Source organism: Anas acuta, chromosome 2 (assembly GCF_963932015.1).
Source record: "Anas acuta chromosome 2, bAnaAcu1.1, whole genome shotgun sequence".
NCBI classification, from domain to species: Eukaryota; Metazoa; Chordata; class Aves; order Anseriformes; family Anatidae; genus Anas; species Anas acuta.
The window spans coordinates 145,740,630-145,764,505 of record NC_088980.1 but is presented as its reverse complement, the minus strand read 5'-3'; the positions used below and the strand labels follow the sequence as shown (position 1 = coordinate 145,764,505).

At 39.3% G+C, this 23,876-nt stretch overlaps 1 long non-coding RNA gene across 2 annotated transcripts; it reads right to left on the bottom strand.

Annotated features, from left to right (window-relative positions):
* Positions 1–430: 430 nt before the first annotated feature.
* Positions 431–15,316, bottom strand: LOC137851445 (uncharacterized). Of its 2 annotated transcripts, XR_011093186.1 has the most exons (3): positions 15,070–15,316; positions 6,091–8,265; positions 431–4,350 (listed from the first exon to the last, which is right to left on the bottom strand). It is a non-coding gene; the product is annotated as an uncharacterized lncRNA (long non-coding RNA). The 2 variants fall into 2 exon arrangements; XR_011093185.1 differs by having other exon boundaries at positions 431–8,265.
* Positions 15,317–23,876: the final 8,560 nt, after the last annotated feature.

Genomic DNA, 23,876 nt, shown 5'->3' with positions numbered 1-23,876 from the left:
TCCTCTCATGGTTCAGGTGAAGGCAGCGTTTCTTCCCCTTATTTCTACAGCTAATGGGAAACAAATGAGAGCACCCATCACGCCCTGTAAAAGGTAAGAAGCCCAAGGAAACTTTATAGGGAAAGGTAATCCCCTTCATCTTCTTTTCTTCCCATGCACTTCATCTTGTGCCAACAGTTTAACTGTCCTTGGATCACATGACAAAGATGGAAGTATCCTCCTAGGTTATCTGTTCTTGTCTAAATGGGGAATCACTCTCTGCAGAGCAAGAGGCTTATCTGCTTTAGGTTTAAACAAAATTCTGGGGTTCTGTCCTGCTGTCCACTACCTTGTGCTTACAGTGTAACTGAGGAAATATCTTGAAAATTTGTAAAAGGAAATTGCAATTTTTCTACACCATTCTGCGTTCTTGCATTCAATAGACTGTGCCTTTTCCTTTTTCTTTTTTTTTTTTTTTTTGGTATAGTTGTACCCCAGATGGCTTCAGTATTTGGCATTGTTATGCTTCACTTGAGGCAAAGAACCTCAAATGAAGTGTAGGTTTTGGATAAACCTACAGTTCCAGCTAAAATATGATGAAAAGATAAAAGAGGCAATGTCAGAGATCCATGAGATCTATTGAATTAGTACATATCAAACACATTTCTCACCATTAACCACATTTTGCACATTACTAGAAGCCTTTGTCAGAAGACACCTGCTCAATTTGTATTTATTTATTTCTTCTTCATTATAGCTGACTGAATGGTGTAAGAAAAGATCAGCAAATAAAAAGTCTAAAAAATTGCCACTAATCATAGATTCATCTGATACTCTAACACACCTGACTGTCAGTCAGATGTGAAGTGGTTGTAATTAAAATTTGTGGTGGAAAACTTCAAGTCCCAGAGCAGAAATATCCTCATGATTCACAGGTGAGCAATTGTACAGCATGCATAATAAGTACCACATAGGTGAAAGACAGCTTTCCAACTGTTTGGACAGTACTTTTGAGTTTTATATTGATTTAAAGAAATCAGAGAAAATAGAGTAAAATGAAATCACCATCAAAGAGAGGAATAAGATTTCCAATGTTTTACCAAAATTCCTCCGTGATATTGTAGTTCCACAATGATATTTTAGATCAGCATTGCAACTAATGAGAATTAAACAAAGACAAGTACCAAGTACAATGTAAAAAGAAAATCCACATTATCCACATTTAGGCCTCCAACTCTAAATGACTTTATTTGCAGAGACAGAGTGTGTTGCAAAACTCATATGAGAATAATTCAGTTCAGGCCAGGAGTATATTGACCAAATATTTATATTATGGTCATAATGCAATCCCCAATCTTCCTTTCTGATTTACTTTCCACTTCTAAGTTAATTGAGTTGGTGTTTTCACACCAGTATGGGATGTTAGAAACAATTTGAGGTGGGGATATCTATGGAGTGAATAGATTGAAGCCATAATGAAAATCTGGAGAAAAATAGTAACCAAATATTTTTCAAAAGTATTTCAGAACAAGATAACCATCTTAAATTTTCATCTGGCTGAATTTAGGTGTTCCTGATGTGAATACAATGATTGACCCTAAGAATATTTTTCCCTTGATGCTGGCCTTGAGATTCACCCTGCAGTAATTTATATTCTTCTGTCAAAGGTAGCAAAGCTGAAAACGGCTGTTCCTTTCCTTGTTAACTCACATTTTACATATTTTAGTTTGTCCTTAAACTGACTGTTTTGGGAAAACATCCATTCTTCTCTCTTTTTGCATATCAGGCCTGTACTGAATAGCAAATCAAATTACCCAGTTAGAAGAATCCCATGGTTACGACTCCTGGGCCACACAGAAGATGTATATTCTTATGAGCCTCTCTTTGTGCATCTGCCATGGGCCAGGTCATTGGAAATCCTTTGGCAAGGACCAGGAATTGCCCATCAGCACAGCTTAGTGCAGCAAGTAAGGGCCCTCTACATCTGTCTGCTGTGGAAAGCAGGTTCTGGCTACACACCCTGCAGAAATCTCACTTTGTGTTCTTTATTTGTGTGAGTAGAGTTTACATTATTGAGGACCTTTGTAAAACCCCAGCCAAATCCCGTTTCTAAAAGGTCACTGCTGTCTGGTTCATAAACACTGATCCATACCAGATCTTTCTAATATTACAAAACAGAAAATGATGGGGGAAACCTGTGTTAGTCACTCCCCTTAACTTGTTTTCTCCCAGTGCCATTTCTAGTCCCCTGCACTAGATATTTGTCATCTTTGGGCTGGGATCCATGGAGATATGAAATGCTAGCAACATCCTCAGTACACCTTGACTGCTGTTTCACCTCTACTTCCAGTTGTCAGCCTAAATCCTTTCCCTTTTGGCTTTTGCAACATGAAATGTCAAATGTTTCACAATGAGCCAGTGGAAGTGTTTGTGGGTGTGTCAGTGTGAACAGCACCCTTCTCTTCAGTCACTGCTGTTGAGAAAGAAACACAAATTCCCTAATTCTGACAGGCCAGGCACAGCCAACTGCCACAGCCTATCATTCGTAACTGTGATTTTATACATTTTTAAGACTGGGCTAATAAACAAGACTCCAGCCTAAGGGCTGGAGACATGCAAGCCACTCATCTGCTGCCACCATACAACCCACTTCTCAGGCCCTTACTTCATCAGCTACCAAACAAGGATACAAGGATGTGTTTCTCTGCCTCACTTGTCCCAGGACAGGTGAACACGTTAAAAGATTGAAGGTTACCTACATCTTCCGATGGTGGTATCACAGAACCACCAGGTTCTGCAGGATGGATGAAATTCAAGTGCTAACAGGAGCTTCAACCAGGTAAACCACAGAGGTGGCTTCCACACAGGTATGCAGCCAGCATAAAAATCCTCTTTGCAGTAACTTTCTGAAAGGGTTAAATGAACCATATTGATTGTAGTTAAGTAGCTGTGCTATACTTACTTTCTACAACACATTAGAAAATCATGGGTTCCCCACAAGGCATAAGGAAACACTTTCCTCCTTCTTATGCTGTGCATGAAGAATACAAATAGAAAGCTAATGGTTTTTGACTGGGCACCTTTTGCTCTCTCTGCTGGCAGCCTGCAGGAACAGCAGCAGTTCCTCAAGTCCCGGGTATCCCGATTATTTGAAATCTCAGCATTCAGTAGTTACCAAAAGGAAATTTCACACTGATGTGAAACAGTTTCTGCGTATATTGTTGAGTGAGCCAGTATAACATGCCTTTTATGTATCCTCTGCCTCTTTGTATAAACTCACGATAGATGGCTAAATTTCAATGCAAAAAAGTGTGGTAAGAAAGTACCATCCCTGAGAGGCTAAGTATATGTTTGCCTGCCATATAATTTAATGCAAAAATTAGATTAATGAGTTACAAGGGAGAAGAATACTTTAGAAAATGCTTGCTGCATTAGAAATAGACAATTGAGAATGAAAGATTTCTCCACAGACGGAAGATATCTCTTTTTTTTTTTTTTTTTTTTTTTTTTTTTTTTTTTTTTTTTTTTGTCTGCTTGTTTTCCCCTTTTCTTGTGAGTGGAAGTAAGAATTGTCCTTCATTCTTTATTTTTCATGACTGGTTCTCTGGTTGGTTCAATAATCAGCTATAAATAAAAGTATTTGTTATAGAAAATGCATTTACTAATAGAAAGATGAGATCTCTAAATCAGGTGGATCTGTCAACATGCGACCACCTAAATGCAAAAATCCCCATGATGATGAAAGTAAAAGCCTAAATTTTGTGCTGCCAGATGGATAAGATGAAGTAATTTCTTCTCCTATGTCTGCAGTTCAACACCTGGAAATGGGGTGTGAGAACAAGGCTACAATCCTCCCCCCTTCCCACACACAGCTCAGCCATGGCTCCCACGTGTGGCTGTAACTCCCAAACACGATGAGAGTCCAAGGGGTGTCTGAGTTTAACCCTGAAAGAGATTTGCAGGCAGCGATGTTTGCTCATAAGGGAAGTGAATCACTGCAGTAATACACACACACACAAAAATTAAAAATTAAAATTAAAATTCAAGAAATGGTGGGTCTTGGCAAAGGATATAGCCACAATCAAAAGCATTGAGCATTCACGTGACAGAAAAACAACAAAAACTGAACATGCTACACATGTAAACATGAAAGGTAACAAGGTATTCCACTGAATTCACCAGAAGGCTGTGTTATGTCTTCAGCAGTACACCAGGAGTTGCTCAGAGATGCTCAGTTTTGAAGGCCAAAAGAGGACATTAGGCAGGACTTCTCAATGACACAGTGTTGATTCCCACCTATCTGTAACGCAGACACATGTATCTCAGAGGCTGATGACAAAATATATTCTCTTCTCTCTTCCATCTGAGGGTCTGTGGATCAAAATAATCTTTATTCAGCAGAATAATCTTTATTCAGCAAAAGATCATATACTAGTATCTGACCCTACAGACAAAAGATTTGAATTATGAAATCAACTATGTCTTAGCAGGGCTGAAATGAGGAAGGGGGAAAGAGATGGCTGCCAGGAATGACAAGATTGCTTTTCCCCCAAGAAAGAAAGAAAAGACCCTTCCCTTTCAATTTAGGAGTTTCACTGGACTCACCTTCCTTCAACTTTTTTTGTTTCAACACCAGACATGAGATTCTAGGTAAGCAAATCCAGTATTTAGTAACAGTTTTCCAGACGTCTTTTTAGACAGTCTTACATATTTTGTCCAACCTCTTGCTGCTAGTCCTGAAAGCATGAAGGTCCCCTGGAGAAGCTGTGATACTGCCCAGCACCCAAGCAAATGTTGTGGATAACCAAAACATCTTTAAGAGACAGATGTTCCTATCTGGGCACCTGAATTTCTCCTTAGGCACTCGCTAATCAGGGCTTGCTACATCATGTCTGGTGTCACATGTCCTGAGGTAGCTGGTGTGATCCTTCAGACCTTGCTCAGGCCAAACATCTGCTGGGCTTTGCCCACAGAATCTGTTAAAAAATGTATTTCATGAGGAACCTGTAAGGATAGGGACCCTGAACTACTCAGCTCTTACTATTCCCCCACTTGTAGTGATGACAGAGTCCCAAGCTCCTTCCTGTGTCACCTCTGTAATCCCCCTGTGCTAGGGCTATAGAAGAAGGAACATGGCCAGCAGAGATCTCACTGGGTCTGGTCAGCTCCAAGTGCTTCAGGGTGGAGCAGACACGGGGTGGAGGTGTGGGGTGGATGTCGTCTTCCACAGAAACCTCATCACACTCTTCCCTGTAATGTCTTCACCTGCAGTCATGTGTTGCACATCTGTGGCTTGTTCAAACAGCTGAATACTATTGAGCAGCAAACTCTGCAACTCAAAATTGAAGGTTTTTCTTCCCCTGTGGTTCCTAACATCCTCCTTTAATTTCATTTCACTGTTTCCCTGCAGCTCTTAAAATATGATTCAAGGAAAACTTTAGTAAAGAGGGAAGTTTTCCAGTTACCACACCAGATTAACAAGAAAACGAGCATCCACCTCCTTCAAATACAGAGGTGTGGGCTTGTTCTTGAAATGCAGACAGGTATTTTTGCAGTCTTTTCTGGCACATTGAAGGACTGTGCTTTCTGACTGTGAGTGGCCACCATGATCTGAAAGTTGGTGAATATATCTCTCATCTGAATATCTACAAATAAAAGCCCTGCATAATACAGTATAGATTCATTATTGCTGTAGCAGGACACCATGAAGGTAAATCAGAAAGCAAATAAAATAAGACTTCAACACCCAGAAAAAGTTAAAAGCTACACGCTGAACATGCTAGCTCATAAAATATTTTGACAATATTTCTATTATCTAGTACGTTGGTTTTACTTTCTTTGGGACATTGTGTTGGTCAAAGATTGGAAAATATCAGAAAATAAATCTCACTGCTGCAGTGAGAATTGCTATGCTGTGAACTATTTTCGTTTAAGGCAAATGGGAATGATATTCACGTTTCAAGTAAATAGGTGAATTTGGCAGTGGTTGCCCAGTCATTTTATGGGGGTGCCTTTCCATGTCTTTTTCTTGGAAAACTAAGTTGCTTCTGCCTGATTTTTTTTTCATTTTTGGTGGTGTTAAATACTTAACTCTAGTGTAGAGGATCATACCCTGCTTTGTGTCCAAATCCTTCAGCAAAAACCACCCTTGGGGTACCAGTGAGCAGACAGCTCCCACTAGGAGAGTTCATCCTTTGTTGAACAGCAGCGCTGAAACAGCAAAAGGAATGTCAAAAAGTTTTATGGACACAAATGCCAGACTAATACCTTCCTTAGAACCCAATTCTCCTGTTATTCCAACACAGGGCATAACAACAAGCACTCTGATAAGGAAAATGGAGTCACACTGCAGAACCCTGACCTCAGCACAGGATCAAGCATCTTTCTCATGCAAGACATTATTACTAATTGCTACAGCTGAAATATTTACCGTAAAATTTACGTAGTAAAATGCTTACAGCATGAAATGCTTACAGCATGATGTTTTAAGAAGTTCTTTTCCTCTGAAAATTAATCCTAAAATTACCATATGGGTCTGACTTGGAAAGAAAGGGAAGAAGCAAAAGCAAAGAGGAAATAATTAAATCATATCAAACTCCTCTGTGTCAGAAGTGCCGAATTTTTGGATCTCATATTTTCTCTCAGCAAGACTCTGCCTTCTCATTCTACAAAGTTGGTTTCAGTTAGAAATCAACCCAATCTTAAACAAATAAATAAAAATAAAAATTAAAAAAAAATATAAGCAAAACATTTAAACAGTTTGACAATAACAACAACAACAAAATTGTAGATTACAGGAAACATTAAAGCTTGAACCAAAACACATCTTTTCACTTCATTCATTTCACTATGAAACTTGAAAAAAAATTAGTTTTGGTTTGAACCAAACCAATTTTCTTTCCTATCTGAAAAACCCATTGCTTACTGAACTCAGCTAATCTCTTCAGTTTCCTTTTAACTAGAGGGCAGAAACATGTATTTTCTGGTCAGTTCCCAAATGATAGTTTGGGACATTTTGAACTAATCCATCTATGTTTGTAATATAATCCAAAGTACTGTTGGACCACCCTCAAGCAGATAAGAAGTAATATGTTATGGGAGCTATTGAACAGGATTTTATATTGAATAACACAGTTAGGTCACGCAGATGTTTCTTCTATTATACTAGTTTTAAATTTCTATTTCTTTCTGTAACTTAGTATTGAAATGTTGGTTTTCTCAGTAATAACAGCAGTCCCTGCAGAAGAGTTGACTCTCTCTGTGCCTATTTTAGGGAAAGTCCTACCTTTGGTCACCTATAAAATTGTTCACCTCAGAAAGCTGAAGGATCAGCAAAGTTTATATAAATGGCCCTGTGAATTCATATTGGAAAAACTGCAAAAGAAAAACAGAGCACTATATTTTGAGGTCCAGAGGTCTGTCTACTTCCATTTTGACTGGAATTACCCTGAAAAGTGCTGGGAATTTGTAGGTAAATTATAAAAAAAAATATATTTTCAGGGGACTAAATAGGTGTGAGATTTGTTCAAAAGCTCAGGATATTTCCTGCCTTATTTGAATCTGATAACCCCCGGACAATTCAAATCAAGTAGAAATCTGACAGATCCCTTTGCTGTAGCTGACTCACAGGACACAGAAAGACTGTATCAGAGTGGCTGAGTAAAACTTAATTAAAAGAAGATGTGTAGGCATTTTAACATGCACAACTGTTTATACATCTTATCTCCTCATTACAGGAAGGCATATAACTTCCACATTCAATGTATTCTGAAGAAAAATGATTTTAAGCCATTTTTAATATCCATGAAGCTGGGCTGAAACCTCTGCTTATCTAAACTGTGTATCATGTAAAGATGTCTTTGTAATCTGCTTATTATTATACAATCACCATAAGAATCTCTGATGCCTTACGACTTTTTTTTTCTCTTCGTTTTAGAGAAAACAAAACAACATAAAAAAGTTTGGGGAGACATGCAGAAAGCTTGGATGTGGGAGTGCAATCACTACAGCTAGAGTTCCTCTGAGGTCATCTAGTGGGCTTTTTGTAGTCATAATTACTTCCCACTGTGCCTGTGGCCAGGCAGGCGGTGGGTGAACAGGCCATGACTCTGCTTCCTCCGGTGTCCCTTTGGGATGGCGGGGTGTTCCTGGCAGGACGACTGTTGCACACAACTCACCTCCTGTGTCTGTCTTTTGCTTTGTGTCTCCGTCACCAGAAGTCTTTCACCTCTTCTGGTTTCATCAGATTTCTGCAACTGATTTGCAGATGAGGCTGGGGAAATTCATCTGGTAGGGAATGAAGAGAGAAGGAGAGGTTATCAACTTTACAACAGAGAGAGATGTGGGGTTCTCATTCTAAATATGAGCTTTTTCTCTAGCTCACTATCCACCTCCTCCCTCTCCTGAAGTGAGGAAAAGAAATTAATTTCTGCTGATACAGAAAAATCTATCCAATGAGGTGATTGATATTTATAGCTATCACATTTACAGAGTGAGCGATTTACATACTATTCAATTGTCTAAGCAAATATTTCAGTGAGCACAAATATGAAGGCACATTGCAAAAAGTATTAGAAGCAGGTTCGACACTGGGGTTCAGCTGAACTCTCTGCAGCTGATACCTAACAGCTCTTTCCTGCTGGTATCTGGCTTATCAGATTTTAAAATATCTCATCAAAACTCCACTTCATTGACTTCAAACTTTGGTATCACTGGTCTGTTCAGTCAAGCAGAAACTGTGCTCTGCCATGAGCTGAACGCTACTCTTCCGTAGCTTTGTAGTTTTGCCCATATAATATGTAGCACTCATATGCAAATATTTCTAAGATTATATCTTGAACAATAATTTATATAAATGCATTTGTTTGCCATAAATGTCAACCATGTTTCCTAGCTCAGGAAAAGGGATGAGTGTTCCAGATATTGGCCAGTTCCTGCTCAGAAGATGTTGTCTGAAGAGAAAAAAGAGAGCGTATTCATCTGAATTGTGGTTGTCTTCAGTGAAGGTGTCTCTGGGTTAGTCACCTTAGATTCCCTTGGCAACTAATGGAGTTAATCAATACAGTCAGCATAATTTATGCTTAGTAGATAGATCTGATCCTAAAATGTCCATTGGCCTTGTAATGTTATTGATGGTACTGTGTAGACCTGCATTGTCTAGAAAGGGAGATTTGACAGCTAGTTCACAAACAGACATCCAAAATTCAGCAAGATGGTTCCCATTTCTAAGTCCTACCTAGGTGTATAATTACCAGTGGGATCAACATAACTACATAGGATGTATTTGATGTACTCTTCCATGGAAGTCTGAGGAGCTGGGCCTTTCTTTTCTAACTTTATGCACAGGGTCTCACCCATTACGAGACTGGGTGATGCATGTATGCAAGCATTATGCACATGTATTAAAGCTGATACAGGGTGAAGTTCTCACTAGAATATGTTTACATTTTCTTCATTGTGAAAATCAGTATGAACGGCTGAGTGCTGAGATTTTAGATCATGGTGCTGTGTCTGCTTTGTCTAAGTGGTACAGATTACTGTTAAGAAAAAGAGGAAATGAATTCTTAAGGAACCAGTTACAAATATGTAAGTATCATTAAACATCATCATAGTTAAAGACAGCCGGCTGTCCCTATTATCAGTATAAAAGTGCCTGGTGAGTGCCAACTTTCTTACTACCACATACTCTGAAGGAACTCTGAAAAACATGAAATGAAACTGCATCTGGGACCAGTTTCAGAACCAAGAAAAAATACACCTGAACTTCAGGGAGCACTTCATCTTGAGACAAATTCTACCTGAGTTAATCTGACCTCCCTCCAAATATCTTGCAGTCCTTATGGCAATGCTTTATTCACCTGCCGAACATATAGAAACATGTACTGTATTTTTGCTCATGACTAGTATGTTCTGCCATGTCTGTCAGCTCATTTAATATCTACAGATGTCAAAAGATCCTGCAAGGTTCAGTAATTTGGGACAGTTCTCCAGATTAGATAACTTTGATTTCTTTGTGAATCTTCAAGTTTACCTTACAAACGTCAGGGTATATACAGTTCTCTATTTTTGAAAGCATTAATAATGTAGGTGTAAACTGTGTGTGCAGTGAGATGATGCATCCCAGGATATTTCTTTTGCACGATTGTTCTTTCTCTCCATTTTTTTTTCCCCTGACCTTTGTGATGTGCAAATATCACATATGTGCTAGAGAAAAAGAACATGGCAAGTCTGGGACCTAGTAGTGTCCTTGTGGATGTTCCTAGATGGATTCAAAAGTTTTCATATTTCCTGGGTTTGCAGCAGTTTGATTTTCCTGGCAGCCTTGCTTTCAGCTTCTGACTCTCCTGTTGCTGGGAAGCTAACTATCTCCATATGTTTTTGAGAGGGAGCTAGGCAGTGCTTGATCACTGGGAAGTAAATCTGGCAACCAGCTCACTAAAGCCTTTTGTTTAGGAACCCCATTTGTTGATATAGAACACCAAACACCCCTTCTTTTTTATCAATGGAGTGATTTAAATTCTTGTTACATTTAGCAAAAGGTTTTGCTCCCACCCTTGCCATTAAGTGGCAGCTATAGGACCAAATGGAAAAGAAACAGCAAATTATTGCTCTGAATAGTATTAAAGTGAGCTATAGCGTTGTTGTCCTCCCCCTCTTCTCTGTTCCCCTCCCCACCTCCCTCCCACCTCCTTGAAATGTCACATTTGCTATAAAATGTTTATTATAGTAATAGAGTTGCCAAATTATTTGAAGTGATATGTTTTTCATACATGCACCTACCACTCTAAATCCATGCCAGAAAATCATCAGATAAAAGAGGCATATTTCTAAATGCAGATGAGCCATAAACAGACACCAATACTGGAAGGAGTGTTAAAGCTGGGTCACAGTGAGTTAGGGTGTCTGACTCCCACAGGTTACTAGAACATTACATTAGGTATAGAAGAATAAATAGTGTGTTTGCTTACGCTAAGGAACAGACAGAGACGTCTGTAGATCCACCCTACTATAACGGCTGACACAGAACAGGCTAGCAATAATTATTGCCCCACCCACTAGATGAATAAAAATGAAGGAAGTCTGACTCAGAGACACGTCACTGTGTCAACAAATATTCGTAGTAACACATCTCGTGCATCTTATGGAGTTATAACATAATCCAAAGATGCTTGGAGCACTAAAAATACTTAAGGTGATTTTGAAGTGCTGGAGAAGTTACAAAAATTGCTATAACCCATTAAAGTAGGTTTAAAGCTCACTGTTATAACATGACATAAAAGTTCTTCAACTAATACAAGCAAAATATTACTGTGTTCTGGAAATGAATATTTAATGTTTATTAGAGTAGACTTTTCCCTACTTATTCTGCCTGGATAACTATTTGTTTCTGAGGTGTGAGGATGGTACTAAAGGACTCTTGATTAACCTAGGAGTAAAAAAAAAAAAAAAAAAACATTTTCTCTTGGCTATGGGAAGTGTGGACCTGATGTAGGGTCATTTTATGAAAGCTCTGTGTGACTACTTGAGATAACTGTGTAATTACACTAGCAGAATTTTTGCTATGCCCTTTTCTATGCCCAATTCATTCATTTACTGTGAGTTGCCACAAGAAAAAAACAATATAAGGTGAGTTTGCACTTCAAGTGTTGTGTTTGGCTTTGGGCTCTTCACTGCAAGAAATACATTGAAGTGCTAGAGTTTGTCCAAAGAAAGGCAGTGAAGCTAGTGAGAGGACTGGAGAGCAAGTTTTATGAGGGGCAGCTGAGGGACAAGAGAAAATTGCCTCAAGTTATGACAGGGGACGTTTAGGTTGGATATAAGGAAAAATTTCCTCACTGAAGGGTTGGAAAAGGCTGACCAGGGAAGTAGTTGAGTCACCATTCCTGGAGGTATTTAGAAGATTTATAGATGTAGTATTCAGGGACATGTTGGTAGACTTGGCAGTGCTAGGTTAACTGTTGGACCTGATGACCTCAGAGGTCTTTTCCAACCTAAATGATTCTATGATTCTATGAAACTAACAAACAAAAACACTCAAAACCCAGAAACAATCCCCCCACCAAAAGTAGCATCATCTCAAAGAATGTTGGAAAGAAAATAGAAAGATCCTTAACTATTACATTCTGCCTCTACACTGCAAATTTGGTTTTCCAAACCTGGGGCCTGGTAGATGAAAGTCTTGAGGCAAGTTAAAAAAATGGCTTAATTCTCTTATAAGAATATGACCATAGAACTGACTGGGGTTTAATATTTCATGAAGAAGAGAGAATAATCCAGATCCTGTTACTGGTACAGGGTAATACCTAAGCTGTGGAGCCATGACATGGGGAAAGTAATGGGAAAGATACATCCGGGGAATTAAAATGTGTAAGGACCACTAAGTGGACTGTTGGATGGTAGTAAGCTAGGCAGTTACTGTATTGTCTTTCTTCCTTTCTTCTATTATGTGTTTTTACTATTATTATTATTATTGTTGTTTGTTGTTGTTGTTATTATTATTATTTTGTTTGTTTGTTTAATAAGAAAGCAATATTTTAGCTTGGAACATTATTCTATAGAGTATAGAGACAGAGTCACAGAACCACAGAATGGTAGAGGTGAGAAGAGACCTCTGGGTTCCATCTGGTCCAATCACTGCTCAAGCAGGGGCATCTAGAACAGGTTGCCCAGAATCATTTCCAGGTGAGTTTTGAATATCTCCAGAGAAGGAGACTCTACAATCTCTGTGGACAGCTTGGTCCTGTGCTCAGTCACCCATACAGATTGGAATATGTGAAGCTCTTATCTGTAGATTTGAGAAGATATATACTTAAAGGAATTAAGAAGGGTTAGAAGTGTAATTATTCCAGAAACTACATAAATGCACTGACAAAATTATGCCACATCTGTAAAGAACTTTCTATAATACAAGATAATATCTGTGAGCAGTGGAGTCACGTTTCAATGACTATGCAAATCATATTTAAACACTTTGCACCATTTTTTTTTTCTACCAGTCCTGTAAAATGTTAATCAAACAAACAACATTTTCAAGCTCTCTGTAGGGTCTCCACCCAATATTTTTAAAAAGTCTTTGCCAGATTTGGCATGGATTTGAATGGAGATCAGGTTGATATGATTTTGACATTGATTTACTGGACAGGAAAGAAAATCATGCAAAAAGTGTTTGAAGTGAAGCATGCAGAAGCTAACAACAAGTCCTTTTCTCAAGCTAGCTAGCTGGTGCCAAATCTCACTGGCTGATATTCAGGCAAATGCAGGTGGAGTTGCTTCTCCACATCTGTATCTTGCAAAATATATATCTTAGTATTGGCAACTCCATTCTTACATATGGGAGGATAAAATGACTATCTTAGAGTCAACTCCTGTGATGGTTCTGGATGAGAATCAAAGGGCTCCTTTGAAGGCCCGGATGTATGGTCAAATTACAACAGCTTTACAAATTATTGTGCATCAGGTGAACTGTCAGGATTTCCAAGAACTGCTTAAGAATTTTTTTGGAGCCTCCTCAGCAATGAGGAAATGTGGTACAGCTCACTTCAATGGCAGGAGTTACAACAGAAAAGGTCTAACCTGTCCTCTCGATTTCAGGGGAACAGAGGATCTTTAACACAGAGAAAGTGAGATGAGCACAACTTGGATGTTCCCGGAGGGCTGTGCAGCAGCTGTATCACAAGTGGAAGTGACATACCCCAGTGTCCAGCACGAAGGACATAGGGTATACATTGCCTTTTAATTTCTCCTGCTCAGCCCATGCCCAGATGAAAAAGTTTTCTGGTATGTCTGTGCCTTTGCAGGTTTTCGTATTCTGAGTGCTGAAACTTCAGTCTGTGGGAACATTCTAGGCAAAGGATATTTCATTTATTTTTCTAGCCTATTTTTAAGGCCAACATACCCACAATTATATTGCCATATAGTATAAAAAATATGCTTCCAGAAAATGTCTGCAGCTACCCTGCGGGTGATATGACAGGAGGGAAAGAGGGTAATTGAACAGTGTGGGGATTATGAAGGCATTTGACTGGCAAACGGATGCTGTGGGTGATGTTAAAGGAAATGAATGATTCAGGATTAAGGAACTGGGAAAACACACAGATCTTTTATCAAACCATGCTTTCAAACAGTGGCTTTTGTGGTTATATGTAGTTATCTGGTTTGTCTTTTTGACCAGAAGCTGCTTGGGCTGTAAACTTTCTAGCGCTCTATGTTCATACAATGCTAGACACTATGTCTACATCTAACCATGGGGTCCAGGAGCACTTCACCTCTGGGGTCCAGCTGTGTGATGTGATGACACACTCTCTCTCTTCACAGCTTGTTTTTTGGTAACTAGGGTGTACGGGCAGGAGGCAGCTGCAGCAAGCTGTAATGACAGTGAGGCCAATGTGTACAGGATGCACGCCCAAGGGCATCTGGTACTCAGCTAAGACACTATTTTTGAGACTCATTCCAAACTGGGATCCTTAGGCAATACCAAAGTACAAGTAGAAAACATGAATTGGAAAGGGATGTAGTGTACTGCGCTGCTCCCTGGCTATATGTACCCTGGCTGATTTGTTAGTTATTTCTGAGATTTTCCTTAAGTTTGTTCTTTCAGGCTGAAGCTTCAAGCCCCTTTGAGCTCCCTTCACTAGACACTCCTGAGCCTCCTCACTGCTCTTAGCAGACTGTCATTCCTGGGCAAATCCAAGCACCAGCAGAATTATCTGCAGGACTGTGACCAAAGCAGGAGTGCAAGTGAATCTACTGCCCCCAGCAGCATGTTCACGGATGAAAAAGGAACTTGACTAATCCCTCCCTGGATCTTTGCCTTTCTTCTGCACCCTTCCTCTTTAAAAAAAAAAAAAAAAAAAACAAACCTTCCCTTCTGTCCATGTTTCATTGAAAGTGACAACTCCAAATGAAGAAAAGGTGCATTCTGAAAGCAAAGGTCTTGGCGAAGATTTTTGTGGATATTTCCCTCTATATTTTTGCTTGGAGAGTCTAAGCAGTGAATCAGTGACATAAAGAGAAAGACTGAGTTCAGGGAAAAGAAAGACAGTTTGTTTCTTTGTTTCTCCCCCTCATGCCCCCCCCCCCGCCCCTCCTCACCTCCTTGTGCAACGTTTAGGCTTTCTAGCAGGGAGTCTGGAAGCTTAAGTCTTCAAAAAAGGGAGAGAGGAGAAAGGCAGCATGTCATATTTCTCTGATAGCTGGAACGTCTCAGTTTACATCTGTTTCCTGTACAAGGAAGTCCAAGGAGCAACGAACTCACCAGGAATAATAATGCTTGCACTTTCTTTTTTCTTTAAACAGAAACAGCATAGATGAACTTACATTTTGAGTCCCTGATACTAGCAATTTCTTATTAAAAATGTAGTTGGGAAATGGGATAAGCAGCTTTGTAAGAACGATCACATCTGTGTTAAACAGGCAGAGTTTGTCGTGTTGCTACTGAACAGAGATTATGGGTGGGTGTTTTTTGGAGTTCCCAGAAACTTAATGTCATAGGGCATATCTGACAGCTAGTTCATCCCTGCTTCCGATTAATGTGGGACCACAGGGCTCACATGAACTCACATGATTCAGAGTCTACATATGTTGCTGAGGGTGACAAGGCATCCAAGATTGCCAAAGCAACAGAGGAAACTGCAAATTAATTAGAATAAATTGTTTTTTTTTCCCACCCTGGAGCAAATAATGAATTCATTTGTGAATTGTTATGGCTGAGCACAGAAATAGGATGAACTTTTAGGAAGCTGACCTTGCTGAGGAAAATCTTCTTTTCATACGAGTAAGAAGACAATAGGAATAGCAAGACATCTGATTAACATGATCTCTGTCCAGCCTTAGGAAAATCAGTGATGTGTTTTATTAGTGGAACAAGTATGTTTTTGTTTTCTCTTTGTTCTGAACTCTGGATGGATAAATGAAAAAAATGGGTGCAATCTGGAAAGGGTCTTTTGCTTTGTATTTTTTTCCATCCTGTCACCGTGGAACTATCATTCACATTTCTGAAGAACTTGAAGAACTTTTGAACAAAGAAGTGAGACCACAGATGAAACAGTCTGAAATGAATAACATTATTCTCAGTGCAGCATGGAGGTCTAATGTCAGAACATCTATTTTTGGTATCTGATAAGCCTCTTCATAATTAGAGAAATTTTACCTTTCTATCCATTTGCAATGTAGAGGTAGAGACAGAAAGCACAAAGAAAACAGTGACATTGTTTGCCTAAATTATCCCTATTAAGATAATCAGGATATGGGCTATTCTTATTCTCCTGCTTTAGACCAAAATAATTAAATAAACAAATAAAGCCATCATGAAATAGTCACCTTATCTTCAGTAGAAAAGAAGTGAGGTCAGGATCATGCCAAATCACATTTGAAAACCTTGGCACAAGTGCATTTTGGAGTCTGAAGGTATCCGACAAAGAGCAGCAGCAAGCATGCACACTTAACCACGTAAACTACATCTACCAATGTATATAAAAGCAACTATATTGAACTTACCCACAGTGCTGTGGTATTTGTCTAATGTCATCCCAGTGTATAAGATCGCAAGTACTAGCCATTTCTGAGGATGCTGACATCTTAGATGAAACCCAAGGTAGGAAAAAGAAACACTTTCTTCTCCCTTTGCTCAAAGCAGGGGGAACTGTCCTTATCTTGTCTGCTGGGGATGATCACAACAGACTTTTATTTTATTTTTTTTTTTTGGAAGATTTGCTTTTTCTCCTTGTGCCAAGATAGGAATACTGGAATGGCTCAGAATACGGCTACAAACAATCGCTAAGCTTTGATATAATTGTCTTTATCAAAATGGGCAAATATTTGTAATGATTTGGGATTTATTTTAACAATATGAAACACTGTTTATTCAGTGTTATCTAATGTGTAGAATTAAAGCACTTAAGGCTTCAGGAAAGAGAAATTTATCACTAATGTAAGAGGTTAAATCAGTTCTGCTGTCCCTCCACCGGCTTGTTTCAGTAGTGAATTTAGCATGCCCAACATACAAGATGCAGCAGCTGAACATTAGACCCAGTCCAGGCTGTTCCTGTGTTCATCAGACAACTGCACTTGTGACTCCAGGAATCACTTTGATGTCCCATCATTAGAATGCTGCAGCCATAGCTTAAGTGCCATTACCTTCGACTCACCTTTGTTCTGCAGGATAACTTGTATTCTCAGTAAAATCCCTTCCTGTAGGAATCTTTATGATAATATATGCAAGACTGCGATGTCATCTGGCTAAGTAGATGCACTGCCTTTTGGGATCACACATATCCTGTTACAAGGGTCACTTGTTCCTCAAATGTGTCTGTCTGAACAGAGAGCTTCACAGCTTCTATGTATACAAAATATTGGACAGCTTTTCCCTGCCCCAAAATTGCTACATGGGAAATTTCTATGAACAAAGGGCTGGAAGACATGGGTTGTTTAAGGCCATGTGCAAGTTAGATTGGACACTTTGCATGCTTTTGTCTTAGCTCCTGAGACTGCTTAACCTGCTTAGAGAGTTCGCATTACTTAGTTTTTTCCCAGAAGTAAAATACATCCTCTGAATGTTGGTGTTGTCTTTCATTTTCAATGAAGACCAACAGCAGTTGGCAGAGAGATTCCCCAACTGGCAGGAGGATGCCAGCAGCAAGAGTGGAATGATGAGGCTGGGAATAAGATTGCTAATGCAGATTTGCTGAAAGCAGCACCCTCGTAGGTAGACAAAGCAACCCTGTGTTTTGTAGGTGAGACTTGCAATTCTATGGGGCAAATTCAAAAAGCAACAAGGAAAAAATTGGGAATAACAAACTTCAAATACACCTAGCAGTATAGGAACAAGATAACCAAAGTAGAAGTTTCTAATATGAGGCATATTTCCTGCCAGGAAATGAGTCTGTTCCTAAAAAATACCAGGCATGTTGCTCACGACAAGGGAAGAGAAGATAAATTTGGTAAATAGAAACAATTACTGATGCTGAGATGACAAGAAAGTATGCTATCAGGACAAAACCTGTAAACCAATTTGGGATCATGAAACAAAGAAAGATGCAAGAGGAAAAAATAGGCAAGACAATATATGAAACTTTGTGACATCAGTTACTGAAAAAATATTCTGATATTAAACTTTCCATTTTCTGGGTTTATTTTTGACCAGGTATACTTCTTTGAATATCAAACATTTGAAAACTGGGATGAAGATATGAATGAACGTGTTCTATAAGGTATGCTGAGAACCAGATTAGGTTTGCAAATGGCTGGCTACAATAGCCAGGTAAGGAACATCATATTTCAATAAATTCACTTAAAACTGTCCTTTAGCACATTGATCTAATATATTGAATGTTATATCTTTACAAGTAGTACAGATGTACTGAAACAAGTAGCCTTTGTAAAGATAGAGGAAGTAGCTACAAGATCCTGTCCAGATTTTTCTTTTCTCCCCCCCCCCCACCCCCCTTTTTTTTTTCATGAAATCTGGGATTTTATCTCAGAAAACTAGTAACTAATGGATGTATATGAACATATAAAATTTTGGAGGATAACATACTAATAAATCATTTAAAAGAAAAAAGAAATCTAGTCATAATAAGAATGATTTGTTAATTAGGAAATCTAATATGTTAATACATCATTTAGGTTTTTCGTTAACACAATGAATCTTTAAAAAACATTCAGTACTGAAAATTTCTCCTCTCTTAAGAAAAAAACAGTTGTTGCTGAGTAGTGACTTTTAACACATAAACATATAATATACTGAATCTGTGCACCTATTTTTGCACATTGACAGATGTGCAGAAAACATTCCCTTGGCTCTAGGATCAGTATAATTACACCATCATTGCTGCGTGTTCCTGAGAAACATTCAGAAACTCATGATTTTCTGTGTGCCCTTATGTTTTCTGAATCTAATAGTTGAATGTTTATTGCTTGTTTGATTTTAGCCAATATGCGTAATTGCTTCTGTCAGTGCACGCCAGCCTAGGCGTAACTTCAGACGCAGATTTACTTTGGTACCCATTACATGTCTGTCTGTGCTCTTGTGGTGCTCTCTCCTGGCAAGAACCCAAAGGGATCCTGCCCAGTTACACCCTGAGCGAGATGGTAGGTCAGGCTGGTCCTAATGAGGATACTCCTTACAATGAAAATTACTTTGTAGAGACGCCTCAGCAGTATTGCATTTGTGTCTTTTGGAGACAAGGTGCACTGATTGTCCCTTCAGCCTGTCATCCAACAGCTTCTCAAATTTTGTGCTTTTTGCAAGTGAATAGAAATGGTAGGGAGGACAAGGCAGTGGCTTTGCCCAGTGTCCTGTGTAAGGAAAATGCCTGGTCTGCTAGCTGTCGTGCAGGCAGGATGTCTCTGATGGATTTTGTGTTTGCTTGTGGAAAAAAGAAATCATACACTGGCGCCAGGGTACCTACAGCCTTCATCCAGGCAAGGTGGAGGTCAGGAAGAGGACAAAAAGCAGTTAAGGCTTTTTGTTTTAAGAACTTTAGTGAGCTGCGTCAGCCTCTCTTAATTATACTCCTAAAAAGCAGTTATAACAGTGTCTAAGGTAGTGTGTCAGTATGTATGAGAGAGAAACACAGACACCATAACAGTCATAACCTAAGAAACCACAAGATTGGCACAATAGCGATGTATTTGACAATGAATCCATTTTTGTTAAATATTGTGGATTATCTTCTAGATCCCTTTGGGGAAGTACAGAAAGTTCCTGTGTAGACCTGAGGAAAAATTGTCTTATTGGTCTGTTAGCACCTCTGCTGTTAATATAAACATTGGCAAAAGCTATATAAATACTGAAGGACTGTGGAAGGGCAATTTAACAACAAGAAGCTACTTTTAAAATACACTAAAATGAAATGCTTAATGTGTCCCAAGATGCATTGTGTGTGTGTGTGTGAGTAATTACATACAAACTCCATGTAATGAGCAACCTGAGAAAATGTAACTTGCTCTACTTTAGAATTAACTAGTCCTCAATTAAAGCCACAGTTGTATACTTGTTCTGGTTGTGATTAAAATTCCTCTTCTGTCATTATTCACCTGCTGCTATGAAAATAAACACATTCAGCTGAAGAACCAATGAGTCTTTTTGTTGTCCTTTGTTTGGTTTTGTTTGGTTGTTTGGGGTTTTTGTTTGTTTGTTTGATTGATTTTTTTTTTCTTGTTTATTTTAAAACTAGTTCTTGTTTTCTTGGGTAAATTAGGCCCAGATTCCCCACTCAGGACCCTTGCAGAAGCTCTCTGAACTTGCAGGAGTGCAAAGGAGTGCCTCTACTTGGCAGACCAGCAGCCAGGCGAATGATAAACCTCAACTTCATTTCTACATACATTGCCTTAAGCATTTTCCAAATCTACTGAAACTTGCCAAATGTAGAGGCTCTATCCCAGGCCTCACTGTTACTGTTATCCTTCCTGCTGTGTTTATAATTTACATAGCATGGATGATTCTCACCTTGATTAAGAGCTGTGTGTGCTTTTTTAAGCAGATGCTTTGGAAACAGATGCTGCTAACATGGCAGAGAGGTGATAATGCCTGACCTTCCAAGGTTCCCAAAGTGGGGATTCTGGGATGATGTGCAGGAGCCTTTTCTGGGAGCCCTGACCCTGACACCTCACTGCTATTGGAAAGAACTGGGAACAAACCCAGGGCTGACAGAGCATTGGGTAATTCAGTTGCAGACTCTCCATAATCACAAGGAGCGAGTTTTCTACTAAACTCCGTGAAGGGGGTACCAGTCCTGCGATGGCTGCTGCTGGCCCACCTGGAGGAGAGAAGTGTTTGCTGGTCCATAGTGACAGACAAGAGACACTACCAGCCTTCCTCATATTCTGCTGGGCTCCATCAACAACAAAGGCAGTGGATCAAACCGTAGGCAGGTTTATCTGAACCTCAAGCCACACGTCAAGGCCATTGACTGAGATCTTGATGTATGGCTCTTGGCAAGTGGAAAAGGGCCTCTTCTTGGCATGTGGCACAGCAGAGCTTTGGTCTTCTTGTCCCCGAACAGTTCCAGGGGGGTTACAGGCAAAGGTGTCTGCTCAACCTGCTTCTCTGAGCTTCTGTTTTCCCATGGCTGGAGGAATCACACACCTTGAGCTTTGTAAGAATGACCCTTAATTCACCTGATCCATGCGGCTGCATATCTCTGTGTCAAAGTCAGAATTAACATGTCTAAATTTAGTAGCCAGTTTCTCATATTGAAGGGAACACATGAGTGTGCTGACTAACACCCTCTTTTCTCTCTCCTTTTCTCAAAATTTCCCTCTTGGACCACCGCTGGTTTTGCACTGGACTTTTGTACCATGTGTGATTGGATATTTCCTCAGGTTGTATTTTAACATGGGTGGGATGGCAGAAGAAAGGCTAAACCCTCTGTTGTTTTCTTCCTCAGTTCCTCTTCTGGTAAAATATTGCTGCTTCTTGCCTTGACGTTCCTATTATCTTTTCTGTCTATTTTGTTAAAATGCTTAGAAGTCTTTGGGCATTTTATGCCAAAAAATATACCTAATAGTCTTCTTCCATTTCTTCTCCAGGTTTAACATTCCTCATTTAATATAAGCTTCCCACCTGCCCCTTTTCCCAGTGAAGTAAAGGGCAAAGGAAAGAATTACTGTTGCTTAATACATTTGAACTAGAAAAACATTCAGCTACTTAAGAACAGATAATTTCACCAACATTTTCACTGTAAAGAATTGTCTGAAACACCAATATTCACAGAAGCTGAATGTCTACATACTTCCCATAGCCTTAACTGCAAGAGAGCTTGGCAAAATGTTATATTAATGTAGCTGTGGCAGGATTGCTTTCCTAGGTCAGTACAGGCAGCCTGAAAGATTTATCTTATTTAGGAATCAACTTTAACACCTGACTTTCATCTAAAATTATAGGATTTAAACTAAAATGGCATTATACAAGTTTGGCTAAACCAAAGGGTTAGGAAAGAGTGAGTTCTGTGTCTGTGGAAAACATACCTAGTAGAAAGCCATTTTAATGTTGGGTGTTTTTTTTTTTTTTTTTTTTTTTTTTTTTTTTTTTTTGAGTGAATATGTTTAATCAAAGAACAGCTCTTAGTCCAAGGATGGAGACATGAAGTATTTCTTTGCTTTGTGATGGAAAATGAGAGCTATTACAGGGAAGGAAATATAGAAGGCAGAAGAGATGGGTGGGGAGAGAGAGAAAAGAAGAGGGGATGGAGGAAGGATGGAGAGAAAGAAGCACGGAAATCTAGAAGGGGAACACGTCTTCAGCCAGACTGATGGCGAGAAGGCATTAAGCAGATAAACAGCAATTTACTACTTAAATCCATGTTCTACGCTTGAAGTATGTGCAGACCTCCCCATGAGGTCAGTGGGTGTGCCAGTCTGGGCTGTCAAAAAAAATTCGTTGTCTGAAATTCAGACCCTGGCCTTCTGGGAGTAGCTGGACGTGGAATTTGGCTCTGGCTCTGGGATGAGTTTGACATTACTGTACAGAGCAACTGACGCTGGTGGAGGCATGTCTGAGGTGTGATTGTGCACGGATTCACTCGTTCACCCTCAGCTCATGGGAAAGTCTATCGAGTTAATTATTGTGACCAGGTTATCTAGTGGCTCTGGGTGCTTTTGTCATTTCTTGTGTACTGAATATCACAGTCCCTTCTTGAAGCAGGGAAGAGTGTTACCTTCTTTGCTAGTTGCAGTGACCTGAGTGCACCAGGAGACTCACAAGGGTGCATTATGGCAATGCAAAAAGCTCATGGGGGAGAAGGGAGAGGGTCCAATACAGAACTGCCCTCCTCTCTGTCATGGCTATGTTTACATGGACTTCAGTAGGACAGAACTTCTGTTCAGCAGTCTGAGCCAACATTACTTCAATTAGTCAAAAAATGAAAATGATTATAGGAATTAAATGCCCAACTTAGCAAATGTTTAGGGATCACTTCCTATTTCTCAGCACCTGTTTTCATCCTGTTGACAGCAATTGTGCTTGAAATGGTTTAACTTATACATAATGGGAAAAGCAGTGAGTCAGCCACAAAATGAGCAGCATTCTTTGAGCTCAGGGGCTGGGACAGAGGGGCAACATGAGGGCCAAGGAGGCACTTCCAGACTCGAGACTGAGAAAAGCTAATCAGAAGTAGAATGGATTCAGAGGAGCCTGATTTCTCTGGCAGGAGAATTTAGGCTAACATAAACCACTACTGGAAAAGGTTTAGAGGAGGTGGAGTTATTGATAATGTAGGATTTTCTCAGTTGCTCTGAAGCCTGGTTAGTTCAAGATGTTTTCTGACAAAGGTCAACACTGATTGATCTGAGAAAATACCATCAATCCCCTGTAAAACAGTTGTGGTATCAACTAAATCCTAGTTTTCCTACTAATCCTGAAGAGACACTAGAGGAACAGAGGAAGAAACATCTTGAGGAACAGAGTTCCAGTCTTTTCCAAAAAATTTCTGGCATTGACTTTTACCATCTGTGTCTTTATGTCTTCTTCAGAAAAAAATTGCCTAATTTAATCCTGTTTTGAAAAATTCCCTATTTTTTTTTAACAGTATTTTAAGACACCTAATCACTGTACTTATTTTATTGCTTCCAATGTGAAGTTAGCATATTTGCATTTCATTAAATCTCTCCTTCCTATGCTACAAGTCAAAAGAAGACATAAAACAAACAGAAAAGCCTCCTGAGCTTCTTCCACCTTTATTGAATCAGGTGTAGAAAAAGAAAGTCCCCGACTTCTAATCATTTTATGAAAATAAGCATTAGAGCAATCACTTTTAAATAGATTGCACTGAAAGAAAGATACCTGCTAAGAAAAAGTCTAGAGATAATTTGGCATTCAGGCAACAAGCACAAGGGGAACTTTTACATCTCTAAGGAGTACACAACCCAGTTCTTCTCCAGTACAGAACCTGTCTCTCAAG